This window comes from Pinus tabuliformis, chromosome 4_1 (genome assembly GCF_031772625.1).
Source record: "Pinus tabuliformis cultivar Carrire ecotype Pingquan chromosome 4_1, CPIR1, whole genome shotgun sequence".
Classification (NCBI taxonomy): domain Eukaryota; kingdom Viridiplantae; phylum Streptophyta; class Pinopsida; order Pinales; family Pinaceae; genus Pinus; species Pinus tabuliformis.
Genome location: NC_142303.1, coordinates 583,755,411 through 583,769,658, shown reverse-complemented (window position 1 = coordinate 583,769,658; position 14,248 = coordinate 583,755,411).

Here is a 14,248-nt window from a genome sequence, read left to right as displayed (position 1 = left end):
TACTGATCTAGGTTTTGCTACTGCTGATATGAATCAGATTTATTGTACTATTTCTCTCTGTTGAATTATTGAAGGTAAAAGAGGATTTGATCAAAGGGTTTCCCCACACATTGTGGGGTTTGTCCCTGGCTAGCTGCCACATCTTGTGTCTCTTGTCTTGGCTTGTTTTCTGTCGATCGTTTAATGTTCTATCTGCACTTTACTTTATGTACATGTGATTGCTAATCGGTGGAATATAATAAGAAAAAGAAGTAAACTGTTATAAGCATAGAACATACCATAACTTAACATTTGAGGAAGTAGTTGAGAAAATAATTTAGGTTGATCAATGGTGGTAGAAAATGAATCCTTCATGAAGAACGATGTTTGGGATGTGGTCCCATGACTGACAGATAAATCAATTGTGGGTTGGAGATGGATCTTCAAGGTTAAGCATGCAACAGATGGAAGAAGAGAGAAGTATAAGGCTAGATTTATGGCCAAATGATTTTCTCAAGTTGAGGTAATTTACTGTGAGGAAACCTTTGCTCTTGTAGCAAGGTATTCATCCATTAGATCAATTCTTGCACTAGCTATGTAGATGGGGTGGAAGATCCACCAAATGGATGTAAAAATAACATTTCTCAATGGTGTTATTGAGGAGGAAGTGCACATAGAGCAACCAGAAGGCCTTGAGACATTTGATCATGAGTATCATTTGTTCAGACTCGGGTGAGCATTATATGGTCTCAAACAAGCACCCTGAGCTTGGTACGCTCGGATTGATAGTTATCTCACTAGATTGTGCTTCACCAAAAGTGAAGTAGATGAGAACCTATATCATATTTTGATTGAAGGTAAATTTCTTATCATTTTTTTATATGTTGATGATTTAATATTGATAGGTGATGAGCAGTTGATAAGCTCTTGCAAGGAGGACCTTGCAAGAGAATTTGAGATGAAAGACATGGGTCCCATGCACTACTTCCTTGGGCTAGAAGTATGGCAAGGTGATGGGGAATTGTTTGTGTCTCAAGTCAAGTATGCGACCAAGATATTGTGGAGGTTTCACATGGAGATTTGTAAGCCCATGGAGACACCTTTGGCGACCAACTGGAGGAAGGAGAATGCTACTTCAGGTGAATAGGTTGATGCTACCATTTACTAGAAGCTAGTGGGTTCAATGATGTATCTTGAACACATGACAAAGTATGTGTTATGCAGTCAACCAACTAAACCAAGCTATGGTTAGGCTAACCAAATTGTATTGGAAGGCAACAAAGCATGTCTTACGGTACCCCATAGGCATTACCCACTATGGATTATAGTACAGACAGACAGAGGGAGTGAAGTTGCATGGCCTCATAGATGCAAATTAAGCAGGGAATCCATCTAACCAAAAGAGTACATCAAGTGGAATTTTTAGTGTTGGGTCTACAGTAATTTCCTAGTACACAGGAAGCAAATGTATGTGGCGCTCAGCTTGATAGAAGTTGAATACATGGTTGCAAGTCAAGCAATATGTGAGGTGACCTGGATGAGAAAGATACTTATGGGATTGTTTAGTCAGGAGATGGATCCAACTATGATCTATTGTGATAATCAATTTTTCATTAAGCTCTATGAGAATATGGTGTTTCATGATCGATCTAGGCATATAGATATCCGGTATCATCATTTACGAGACTGTATGCAAAGGAGGATAATGTCGTTACAATACATTCCAAAAGAGGTGTCACACAGAATGATTTGATCTTGCAGACAAGATTGACCTCCCTAGTATCTAATGATATCTAGTGACAAGCAAGCCAATCAGAAACTACTTTCTCTAAGTATGCAATTTATTAACAAAGGCAAACAAGTGTTTTAGGCCTACCTTGGGTCCAATGCAAGTTTGTGGAAGCCTCGCTCCTTTGATCCAAATGAGCTCCCTTGTCGCAAATCTAGAAACACAAACAAGCAGACAAATTAAATAGCACCTGAAAAGCCAATATCATAAAGCATACTCATCATGATGATCAAGGAATTCATGAAACAAATGGCATAAGACAATTTGTTGAGAAAAATGAATCTGATTGTATTAATTCAAATCAAAGAAGAACTTTACAACCTGTGCCTTGATGCTGTACAAGCTCCTCCCAGGGTCAAATAAGAAGTCTCCTCTACTTTGACAAGTTTCACTCTCTTCCCAAAGAAGCCAAAAGGTATGTGATCTCTCCTCTCAAGCTTAACTAGGAAGTCTCAATTCCACCAGCATTTACCCTAAAAAATGTTCAGCTTCTAACCTCTCTAGAAACCAGCCCAATGCCTTAATTTATAGTGCGATGGAGGGAAGTTACTAGGTCCTCATTCAAAGGGATAGCTCCTCTCATCAAGGGATTAGCTCCTTCTCTTTTGGGATGCATGAACCACCTAAGAGCGACCAATCCATGTCAAAATTCCTTCTAGAATCATCTAGAATTAACCCAAAGTGAGTTTTTTCAGAATAAACTTGTGCCTTTTTGACTTTCACAGGGGTCTGCACCCACTCCTTTAGGGACAGAGCGAGCAGGTCTGCAGGTATTGTGAACAGGGGGTGCGGGACCGCAGGCAATAGTGAGAGAAAGTGTAGAACCAGAGCTTTGTTGATTTTTGATGTCTTTCTCTCATTTTCAAAGCTTGACTTGAAGAGTTGAGGTCTGAGACTTGCTTAGGAGGATAGTACAAGTGATGATAGACCCATACTGACTGCAAATAGTCATGGTGACGATATTTTTGTGTAACAGATTGCCCCCTAAAGTGCGAAGTTTGTAGTAGATGAGGATTTCATTTATCATTTGGGAAGAGTGGAGTACTTTATCATTTCGAGGATCATCTTGTGGAGAGCCTGGTTGGAACCTATAAAAACATTCAATGCAAAATATATATATGAGATCATATCATCGCTGAGGTAGGCATTACCATACTCAGATCAAAACTAACTAGAAAACTAACTACTGCTCTGATATAGGAATGATATTGTAATATATCACAAGTATAGACACATGTAGACACAGTATGGATGCAGCCATCTGTTTATGAATAGTCCACAATATAATGAATACAAAATTCCTCGCAGCCTGGATTGCGGAAACTAGATCCAGGGTCTTCATTTCTACTTCCCGAAACAGTACGATTCTATCCATGCGAATGAATGTGTTGAAGTCGAACATGGTAGAAACCACTTGATTACCAGTCAATGATGTAAACTGTTAACAAGTGTGAGAGAAACCACCAGTGATGTCAATGGCTCTCAAAGTACCTAGTACAATCCATGAGATGTGAATAGATGTGTTGATGTTGAACATGTCATGGAATCCTTTGATCGAAGGTCAATGATGCAACCTGTCGTCAAAGGCGAGAAACCTACCATTGAGGCATGCAGATCCCAAGGTACTGACGATTTCTAGTTCATATTTCTAGATAATGAGCTGAAGTCGATAGAAAGTGATTCGTCATAGGCAAGCCCATAACACGAAATCATAGATCAAGTCGAAGAAATTTATTTGCAAGGACTGACTCAGGGATGGTCAAGATGGATGACAGATATTTTGCAGATGAATGGCTTATTGGCACTGACCTCTTGAACACATAACGACACAGCAGATGGTTTGGTGACAATTGACCCAAAGTTAATACCCAGAAACTGGCTGAAGACTTCCAATATGGTTTGATCAACTGTTAGGCAAAGGATTTCCCAACCTAGGTGAATAAAAGTGTCGTGTTCAAGAGTGGTTACAAAGTATGACAAACAGGCTCATTTTTCTCTCTTTTCCCCCACCATTTCTGGCAAGTACCTCTTTATTTTTGACAAGCTTGAGGAGGATAACATTTGCTTGATTATAAGCTCATCCTTCGGATGAGTCCAACTTAGTTTAAATTCGAACCCTAAGAAAGAGTGGTTCATTCCTATTTGTAATTGAACAGGTCCTTTACTGTTAAATTTTAACGAGTCCAGTATAGGAGAAACTCGGCGTTTTTCAATTTTAGAGAGTCTGAAAAAACTTAAGAAGACTCCAGGGTTGACCTTTTTCGTAAATTTGTGTCTCCCAAGCCCGAAAAAGTATAAAATAATACTTGAGAGAACCGCTTGATCTTTACGACCAAGGAGTACTTTTCGTAATTAGTGCCCCTGATCCGAAAAAGTAAAAAAGCGATCAATGACACGTCATTTTATAACCAATATCGAATTTGAAACGACAAAAATCCGACAATCTTTTCATGTTTTTACGGTCAGAAAAAGAGCTGTAAGTGGACCGTCTTTTTAGTTCCGTTTTAACGAGTTTAAAAAGAAAAACTCGGCGATCTTTTCATGTTTTAGGAGTCAGAAAAGAGCTTAAAGGTGACTCTAAATGTTTTATATTTTTTTATCCGTCGAAAATGACTGATTTCACCTGAAAAATCCATTATCCTGAACAAAAATTGCAAACATTACTCATATTTGTTTGAGATGGATAAAAATGTTGCAAAAGTTACCTTTCTAAAGTGAAACATAAACAAATTTACAATTCATTTATTCAAAAAACTTATAAAAAGGGCTTTCGTCAATTCATTTTTACCGTTTGAGATTTGGGTGAGAAAATAGTGCTTTTGGTCAAAAACTTCCCGTGAAGATTGCGGAAAATCCATCTGTCGGAATTGAGCGTCGTCTCCTCCAGGTAATCCACATCATCCTACTCTTCAATTTCAACCGTTTCAATTTGTTTTTTAGGGTTTTATTTCATTTTTTAGAGGGTTTTTAGGCTAGAATCCCGCGCGCGGGGGCCCGTAGGCATAACACTCACAGCTCGCAAACCCCGACTTTTCCTCAATGGGGAAAAAGTCAAGGGTCTGCACCTTCCATGAAGGCAAGGTGCGGACCCACGCACTGTCTCTAATAGAGAGGGTGCAGTCCCCGCAGCAAGGGTTTTTAACCCAAAAATTCTCAAAATTGACCCAAACAATTTAATTTCTTGTATTCTAATTCACCTTTTTGTTGGATGTAGAGTATACATCATGCTTGATTGGCAAGAACGGGAGCATGAGGATGTAGATCTTGCCACGTTAAATCACAAACCTTCTATCGATGCACTGAAGGCATGCAGCTTGTACAAATTTTGGGCCATACCTGGCATGAGGGCCCAGGTGGACTTCTTGCAGTGGCTGGTAGATGGGTGGAGCATACAGGACCAGTTCTTCTTCATTGGTGGCCACCAGCTCAAAATTGAGCTAGCAGACATATACTTTTTGACTAGTTTGCCTAAGAGAGGCGAAGACTTGACTCTACTCGGGACTAGGTTAGGTGGCCAGTCTGTCGATAGCCTCCGACTAGAGTTCTGCAACAACCAGCTAGAGACAAAGGGATAGACATTAAAACCATATACCGTCCTAAACTCATGGTGATCGCGTTTACTGTTACCAGGATTTGCGGGAGCGCCGCACTACATATTGACACTTGATCGCAGATGCGGATGGCAGTTGACTGCGTTCGAGGCACCATCTTCAACTGGTGCGATGCTGTGTTGGCTAATGTAAAAGGCCAACTGACCAGAGCCAAGAACGGAAAACTGAAGACCTTTGGTTATGGTGCTTTAGTTGTGAGCTTTGGTCTGGAGAGGGTCCCGATGTTGGTCCCACAGCACCTCACTATTGGAGCTGGGCTTCCTCGAGAGCCCAAACTGATACGATGGGTTGCAGTTATGGCCCATCATCCTGACGAGGGGACAAAGGTCGTTCGATTCAAACCTGAGTATTTCCATTGGTTGGAAAACCAGGTTTTTGTTATTCAGGACTTCCCTTACGCTGGGGTAGATTTTCGCGGTGACCCAGACATGGCTCTTCCACTAGGAGAGCAATGGGATGACTCAGGTAAAATCATTTTCAACATTTTCCTAAAAAAAAAATTGTTTTTATCTCGTCCCAAAACTGATAGTAAAAGTTTCAGATGCAGATGTGGGTCCAAAGTGACCAGCCGCTCTCCGGCCTTACGAGAGGAAACAACCAGCTGCAGCGACACCAGCCCCATAGGACGAATCAGCAGAGACGTTGGCCGAGTTGGAGAGTCATCTAGAGTGCTTGACAGGGGACATTCCAGAGACCGGCATAGATGACATTCCTCGTCGACTACAGCGCTATGTGATTGGGGTCCCAGGACCTTTTAGGAGGTTCCTTTGTAAGGTGGCACATATAGTGGTTTCTTATCGAGATCATCACCAGTGATAGGATTATCGCCTATTGTAGACACATATGACATTTTTGCTTTTTGTACTTATCATTTTTTGCGGATCATAAGGTGTTTTTCAACCTATGATCGAGGACGATGTATATTTTGACACACTCCTATATATATCACTATTACCGCCTTATCTTGTAAAACATGTTATGAAATGCTTTTAAATTTACATGTATGATTATTGCAAATGTCTACTTAACATTCGAGAATAAATTGCATCTGCTAATGTATTTAAAGATCTTGGAATATGATGATATTCAATATAATCAAATTCACGTTCCAAGAGACGCAATCTAAAAAATAATCTCAATAACACTGGATTTCTAATGGCATATACTCTATTAAGTTGTAATACAACGAGTTCAAAATCTAACCTCACTATCAAACTCCGAATCCCAAATGAAATAGATTCAGATAATAACTCAAACACTGCACTATACTCTACAATGTTGTTCATTGTTTGATAGGCTTACCCCATGCATAGATACCAGCTCGTCAGAGGGCGAATAGATAACCCAAGCTACAAAAGAAATGTTCCATGTATTATGACAAGCACCATCAACAAAACCAATGTATGTTTGGAGAGGCATCGACATCTGCAATATCAAGAGTAAAACCAAGATAAGCAGGAATAATGACGAAAAACACTCTCTAAGCTAAGCACACTTTTTAAACTAAAACACACCAGCTAGAAAGAAAACTATCCTAACTAAAAATCTCCACACCCATTCTTTAAGCATAATACCTCTTCAGGTAAAGACCATTTCTGGGTTTACCTAAAGATTCCCTGCCAAAGTTTACCAATTCATAGGCCCCTTTTGCTAGCTTTCGCTTGACAACATAGGGACCATGCCACATAGGAACGAATTTCCCAGCGCCTAATTTATCATTAGCTTGATCGTACAATAAGACTAGGTCTCCTTCCGAAAAATTTCGAGGGGTCACATTTCGCTCATACTGAGCTTTAATACATTTTGCGTGAGTTTTGATCGCCAATGCAGCATCACGTCGATACTCATCTAATTGAGCCAAGTATAACAAACATTTTTCCTCTTCGGAAGTGGCTGGAAGTAACTCGATGGCCATTTTCAATGACGGGATTTCGCATTCAATGGGTAACACATCTTCCAGACCATAAACTAGTTGGAAAGGAGTGAACCCTGTTGACATTTTTACTGAGGTTCGATACGCCCAAAGCGCTGAAAATAGCATGTTATGCCAATTCGACCGATGTATCCCAATGATTCGTCAGATCATGATGACTAAAACTTTGTTGATGGATTCAACCAGACCATTAGCTTGTGGATAATAATAAGTTGAACTATCGTGACGCAAGCCAAGCTGGCCTGTAAGTTCGGTCATCATAACGTTTCGAAAATGACGCCCATGATCAGTGATAATCACTTGTGGAACACCAAACCTAGCAATTATATGATTGAACACGAAAATTGCAGCTGTCTTGCCGTCTGCCTCAAATGTAGGCATCACCTCGGCCCACTTGGTAAAATAATCTACTACAAGGATGATATACGCATTCCCCCTGGTCGAGTGAGGGTTACATGTAATAAAATCGATACCCCATTTGGCAAAAGGACCAACGACAATTATAGGGTGGAGAGGAGCAGGTGGAGCACGCATCTTTTGATCAAAAATTTGGTAGTTGTGGCATTTTTGGACCGCGTTAATACAATCTTTAAATAAAGACGACCAGAAGTAGCCAGCGCGCAATATCTTTTGGGTTGTGGCATACCCAGACATATGACCGCTACATGCTCCAGAGTGATAGTCATTTAAAACCCTTTCAGTTTCCTCGCGAGTTAAACAACATCGAAAAACAGAGTCTGCCCCATGGCGATAAAGAGTATCTCCAATAATTCTGAATTGTTGGGACTGGAATCATATTTTTCGACGTTCTGACCTTGAAATTTCTGGCCGAAAGGATTGGGTCTGGAGATAAACGATGATATCCCCATACCACGGATCTAAAGTGCTGATTAGAAACAAGGATTCGTTTGCAATGGGCTCCTCCGCCACAGTTTCCGTGTCAGCACGCGGGAAGTCACACATTAACTCCGCAAAAACTAAAGATTTCTAAGACTTAGATTTTTCAAATTCCAAGTCGAACTCCTGCAGGATCACAATCCATTTGGAGTACTTGCCCCCTAGCAATTGCTTGGTCAAAATGTAGATCATAGGGTTGCAATCAGAAATTACTGTAGTTTTATGTAGTAAAATGTAATGACGAAAACGTTGGACATCTTGAACAGCTGCCAATGCCATTTTCTCCACATGTGAGTATTTTAGCTCAGTTGGATTTAAAGTTCGACTAAGGTAATATATCACATGTTCAGTACCAAATTCATCTTCCTGAACTAAGACCATTCCAATGGTGGAATGGGAGGCAGAGAGATACAAGAAATAGTCCTGGTTGTAGTTGGGAGGATGCAATAACGGTGCATGGGTCAACACGTGTTTTAGTGCATCAAAAGATTAATGAGCTATCTCATCCCAATAGAATTGAGTATTCTGTTTCAACAACCGGGTAAAACCCTTTGTAACCTTGACGTAGTTAGGAATGAATCGTCATAAAAAGTTTGCTTTCCCTTGCAAACTTTGGAGTTGGCGAAGACTCGAAGGAGGAGGCAATTTGACAATAGCTTCAACCTTCGAGGGATCGACGCGAATGCCGGCTTTCGAAACAACAAACCCCAGCAACCGACCCGTTTCTATATAGAAAACACACTTGTGTGGATTCAACCTAATCCGATAATGCCTACATCTCATAAAGATTGCTCGTAAATGGATGAGATGATCAGCTCAATGTAATGAATGAGCAGGCAAATCATCGAGATAGGGTTGCACAATGTGCTTGATGTCATGAAACACATAAGACATGGCCCTTTGAAAAGTTTCCCTGGCATTCTTGAGCCCAAAAGGTAATTTGCAATAAGCAAAGGTCCCCCATGGACAAATGAAATCCGTTTTTGGTTGATCGACAGGTAGAATATTGATTTGGTTGTATTCGGAAAAACCATCCATGAAGGAGAATATTTCGCTTCCAGCACAATCATCAATGATTTGATCGATATAGGGAGTTGGGTAATTGTCCTTTGGACAGGCTCGATTAATGTCCCTATAATCGATGCATATTCTTATTGTCCCTTGCTTTTTGTTAACCAGAACAATATTCGATACCCAATCCGTTAATGGAATCGGATAAATGAAACCTGCTTTGAGTAATTTTTCAACTTCTGCTTTAATGGCAGCAGCTTTTCTTGGGTGAATCTGACGTAAACGTTGCAGGACGGGTTTAGCGTCCGGGTAATTTTTAATTTCATGAACAACAATTGCGGGGTCAATTCCTGGCATTTCCTCATACGACCAAGCAAACACGTCGCGGAATTCTTGAAATAGGGCCTTATATATTTGAATTTCAGCTTCTATACACGAGGCACCTATATGAATGTTTTCAACAATTCCAGGCTTAACCGAAATGTCAATGGGAATAGTTCGAGAAATGTTTCCCAATTTTAACTCTGAATCAAGATTTTTCACTGGATTTTGAGGTTCCTTGACATATTCTGTCGTAAAAATTGATGAAAAATCATTTTCAAAACGATCATTCTCGGGTAAGAACGAAGATCTGTGATGAAGATCCTCCCATGTTAAATCATCGACACATAGGATTTCGCGAATTTTCTCATCAGAGTGAACAAGTTCGAAAAACGTTGTTGAATCCGAGTTTGATGTGAAAAGTGATTCCTCAAGGACCACATTCATTAAGTCAATTTTGGTTGAAGATGGGTCGGAAAACGATTGCATGGCCTGATACGAAATTTCATATGGACTCAAAGGCATAAAATTACCAAATGAGTCTATCTCAGATTCGAAAGGTATGATCCAAGGATCATCATAAACAATGGTGTCTAACGAAATCATATGAATGGTTGCAAAAGAGGACGATGTGTTGATCAAAGGAAAAGGAAAAGTTCCCAGTAAACCGGCATCTTTAACTAGTCCTACTCCAACATCCTTATACGGGATAGCCATTTTTCCGACATACTGAATGCTTTCAGAAGAGGCTGGGTCGGATACAAAGTAAGCCAACTGGTCTATTGTTACAATCTTTCCATTATGAGGAAACTTTATAACCTGAAAGATCGATGAAACGACAACTGTCATAGCGTAAGACCAACTACAACCCAAGAGAAGGTTGTAATCTAGAGGGGCATCAAACACCTCCACATCTAGATTAACAGTTTTTCCTTCAACCCCTATAGGTAAATCCTGTAGAATGCCAAAAGGATGAAACCCACGACCATCAAAGGCCTTTAGAATCATCGAGGATTGATTTAGTGAAGGAGAACCAAGCGATCTCCAACATTGTATCGACATAATACACGTTGAGGCTCCCTCATCAATCACAGTCCTATGAATAGGTTTGTTTTTTACTATCACTGGGATCTAGAAAGCCATTTGATGAGGTAAGCGTGGTGTACTATTTTCTAGATCGAAAATTATTAGGTTCGAGTCCTGAACGTCAACAACTCCTATAGCCGACAAAAGTAATTTACGCTATGCTGGACATGATTGTAGCACTTCCAAAGCCGACATTGCTGAAGGTGAAACAACTAAATCTTCAACAATATTATAGTTCTGAGCCGCTCTCGCATGTGGATTGAAAGCTGACTTTTGAACCATACCCTTGGCGGGCGGTTTGATTATTATGTCTAGATTAGGTTTCTCGATCTGTAGCGGATCAGAACTGGGAGCTGAGGTTGATGGGTTAGAATGAGAAGATTCTGCTTCTTTACCATCAACAGGAATTTTACTACCATAATAATACGATCGAGTCGCAATCCTAACATGGGACATCATCAATATGGGTTCTTCATTGGCATTTGAGGAAGAACCTATCATCTTACTAACTTGACTTGGAAAAGGATCCTTCAAAACAGCAGGCGTTTGGGAACCTTTGAAAATATTCGCAACCTCTGCACGATGAGGGAAGTCTCTTGTAAAATGCTCTTCGTCACAAATGAGACAAGGATAACGAGGTTTGCGTTTCTCATCATTTGATTCCGCTTTTTCTGGTTTCTATTTCGAATTTTTATCTGTTTATTTTTCTTCTTCCCTTTCTTCTTACCACCGGATTTTAATTTGGCTATAGATGACTCTACAACATGAATATTGGCAGAAATTTCCACGGAAGAATCTCTTGTCGAGGAATCTGGCAAGGTTATGATAGGAGAAGAATTCTTGGAAGACTTCTTCTTACTTTTGGTATTAACCGTACCAATCATACCGTCAACGGCATGAGACCCTGAAGGAGCTACAACGATTTGATTTTGCTTAGGAAGATCGGGGATTTTCTCGTGTAACATACCTGACTGAGTATAAACTAAGTCAAGGTACTGCGCTTGAGCAATTACTTGCTCCTCAGTAACGACTCCAGCCTTAGCTACATCCTCAGTGATCTTTGGCAATAAATATTTTACAAACCATTCAGCTAAGATCTGATCCGGAATAAAAACCTTCACTAAACGGCATCGACGTCGCCATTCATGAATGTGATCCAAAATGTAAGTGGATGTTGACTGCTTTAATGAAGTTAGTAATTCTTTGCCATTGTCATATCTGACCGGCAACTGAAAATGAGTTAAAAACGAAGTAGCTAACTGACTAAAGTTATAAAAAGTGGCTTGCGGTAACTTAATGTACCACTTGGCCGCAAGACCAATTAGAGTGCGCTGGAAAAGTCTTAAATGGATTGAATCATCTGAAATGGAATTAGACGCACACTAGAGGTGATAAGTCATCACATGGTTCGACGGATCCACCCCTGATTTGCCCTCAAACTTAGGAATATCACTAGGCAACTTATTCGGCATTGGCGGCCAAAACGGAAGATAGTTAATGGGATCATTCATTAGGCGCGACAAGTCAGGCAAGTCCAAAGTTGCGATAAACAGTAACTGACGATTAGGGTCCCTAAAACTCTGGGTCATGAGACCAGCCCTAGGAGGAGGATATCCAGGATAACTAGGAATTGGAATTGCATTTGGGATATTGTATCCTCCTAGAAAACCAGGATTAACCGGACCGTACTGGGGTTGTTGAGGTTGTTGATATGTATACACAGGGTAAGGTTGATACTGATAGACTGGTTGCTGCACAACAGGACCAAATTGGTACTGTCCCTAGTACGGTTGATAAGTAAATTGTGGTTGACTTGTGACAACCGTACTTGAACCAGGTTGTCCTACAGGCATCTGAACCGAAGTTTGAATTGTGGATCCAGACTGAGGTAAAGATGTCTCAGGAGTTGATACAAGAATAGTAGAAACCGGAGCTGTCGATACTCCAAAAGTAGGTGGGGTAGATTGAACAGATGTTGCAGCAGTTGCAGTAGCTGTTTGAGGCGGAGTACGAGGTGTACTAGGCCCAGGCTGAGAAACTACCGAAGGTACAAAAGTTTGAATAGTAGATTGAACAGGTTGCTGGGGTGAACCAGAAACTAAGGGTTGTCCAGTTTGAGATGACAACTGTACATTCGGTTGCAAGACCTGTTGGGTTTGTGATGGATCCAACACTAAGTTCATTCTGGGGTACGGACCCCTAACAGGTTGAGAATATTGAGGACCATAACTGGGTTGAGGGTAGGGTTGATAATTCAAAGGTACATTTCTCGTTCCTTGAACATATGATTGAATGGAGGGTGGTTAGAAACCTTGGTTCGAGTACTGACCTTGGGGTTGATACCCTTGAGGCACGTACTGATACTGGGGTTGACCCTAAGGTACATATTGATACTGGGGTTGACCTTGAGGTACATATTGAGTCTGGGGTTGAACTTGAGGAACGTACTATCCCGTAGGTATGTACTATCCTTGAGGTTGCAGCTTAGGCACAAATTGAGTACCTTGAGGTTGCCCCCCAGGCGATAATTGAGGATTTTGAGGCTGCCCCCCAGGCGGTAACTGGCCACCTTGAGGTTGAGGATTAGGAATAGTACCTGACATCATGAGAATATCTTCTACACTCAACGGCTTAGTACCACTGTTTCCAGTTAATAACCCTTGTTCAATGGGTGGAGGAGATGCTCCTGCAAAAGTACCAGAAAGTGACTGATACCCAGAGGGAACAGAAGGACCGTCGTACGAAAAGGATTCTGGCGATTGAGAAAACATGGACGACTTTCTTGGTTAGGATATTCCAACACATAGGAAATAGTTAAGTACAACTTGGTCTAGTATAGAGTTAGGTAAAGTGTGTTTATTTACTATGTACATTTTGTAACTTACAATCCGACGGTCACGATATGTAGTGATCCAACGGTTCATTCTCTCCTCGGTATTACCGACACTTGATCCGTGGCTTAACACTCGATTGGTCCATGATCTCTATTTAAAGAGCATGGAGGGTCATTTGTAGGGTAATCCGTCTATGAGAGAAGCATATGTAAATTTTCATTCTTTTATTAATAAATTGCCTGAAGTGGCCGCGTTGGCTCAGGCCGTGGATTGTTTCCCTCTTTGAGGGTTTTAACCACGTCAAAATACTGGTGTATTAATCTACGATCTGTTTGTGAGCGGTGTCCTTTGGTGTTCTGTCTGAGGAACTTAACCTATAAATTCCTACATGGTATCAGAGCTATTTGAGGGCCGCGTCCGTTGGTGATCCAAATCTAAAGCCGGTAGAACTGCATCCGACTACCGTTTCCTAGATCTACTGTTTCTGACTGCTTTCATGCCGAGAGGACTGCTTTGTTGTGTTGGGAGCATCTGTTCCAGTGAGGAACCCCTTTCATTTCACGCGAAAAGGTTTCCGATAGCCCTAGCTGCGTCATTTTTAAGATCTGGAGGTATACAGTGTTTATTTGCAGTTTACAGTTATTTTCTCTCTGTTTATTTCGGTTTTCGGTTTATTTACCTTTTTTTATTACTAGATCTATACCTTTCATTTCTACGCATGCTCTTTGCCCTGCGACTCTGTGCGATCTGGGCAAATCAGAAACAGAAAGGAAAGATTTTTCTCATG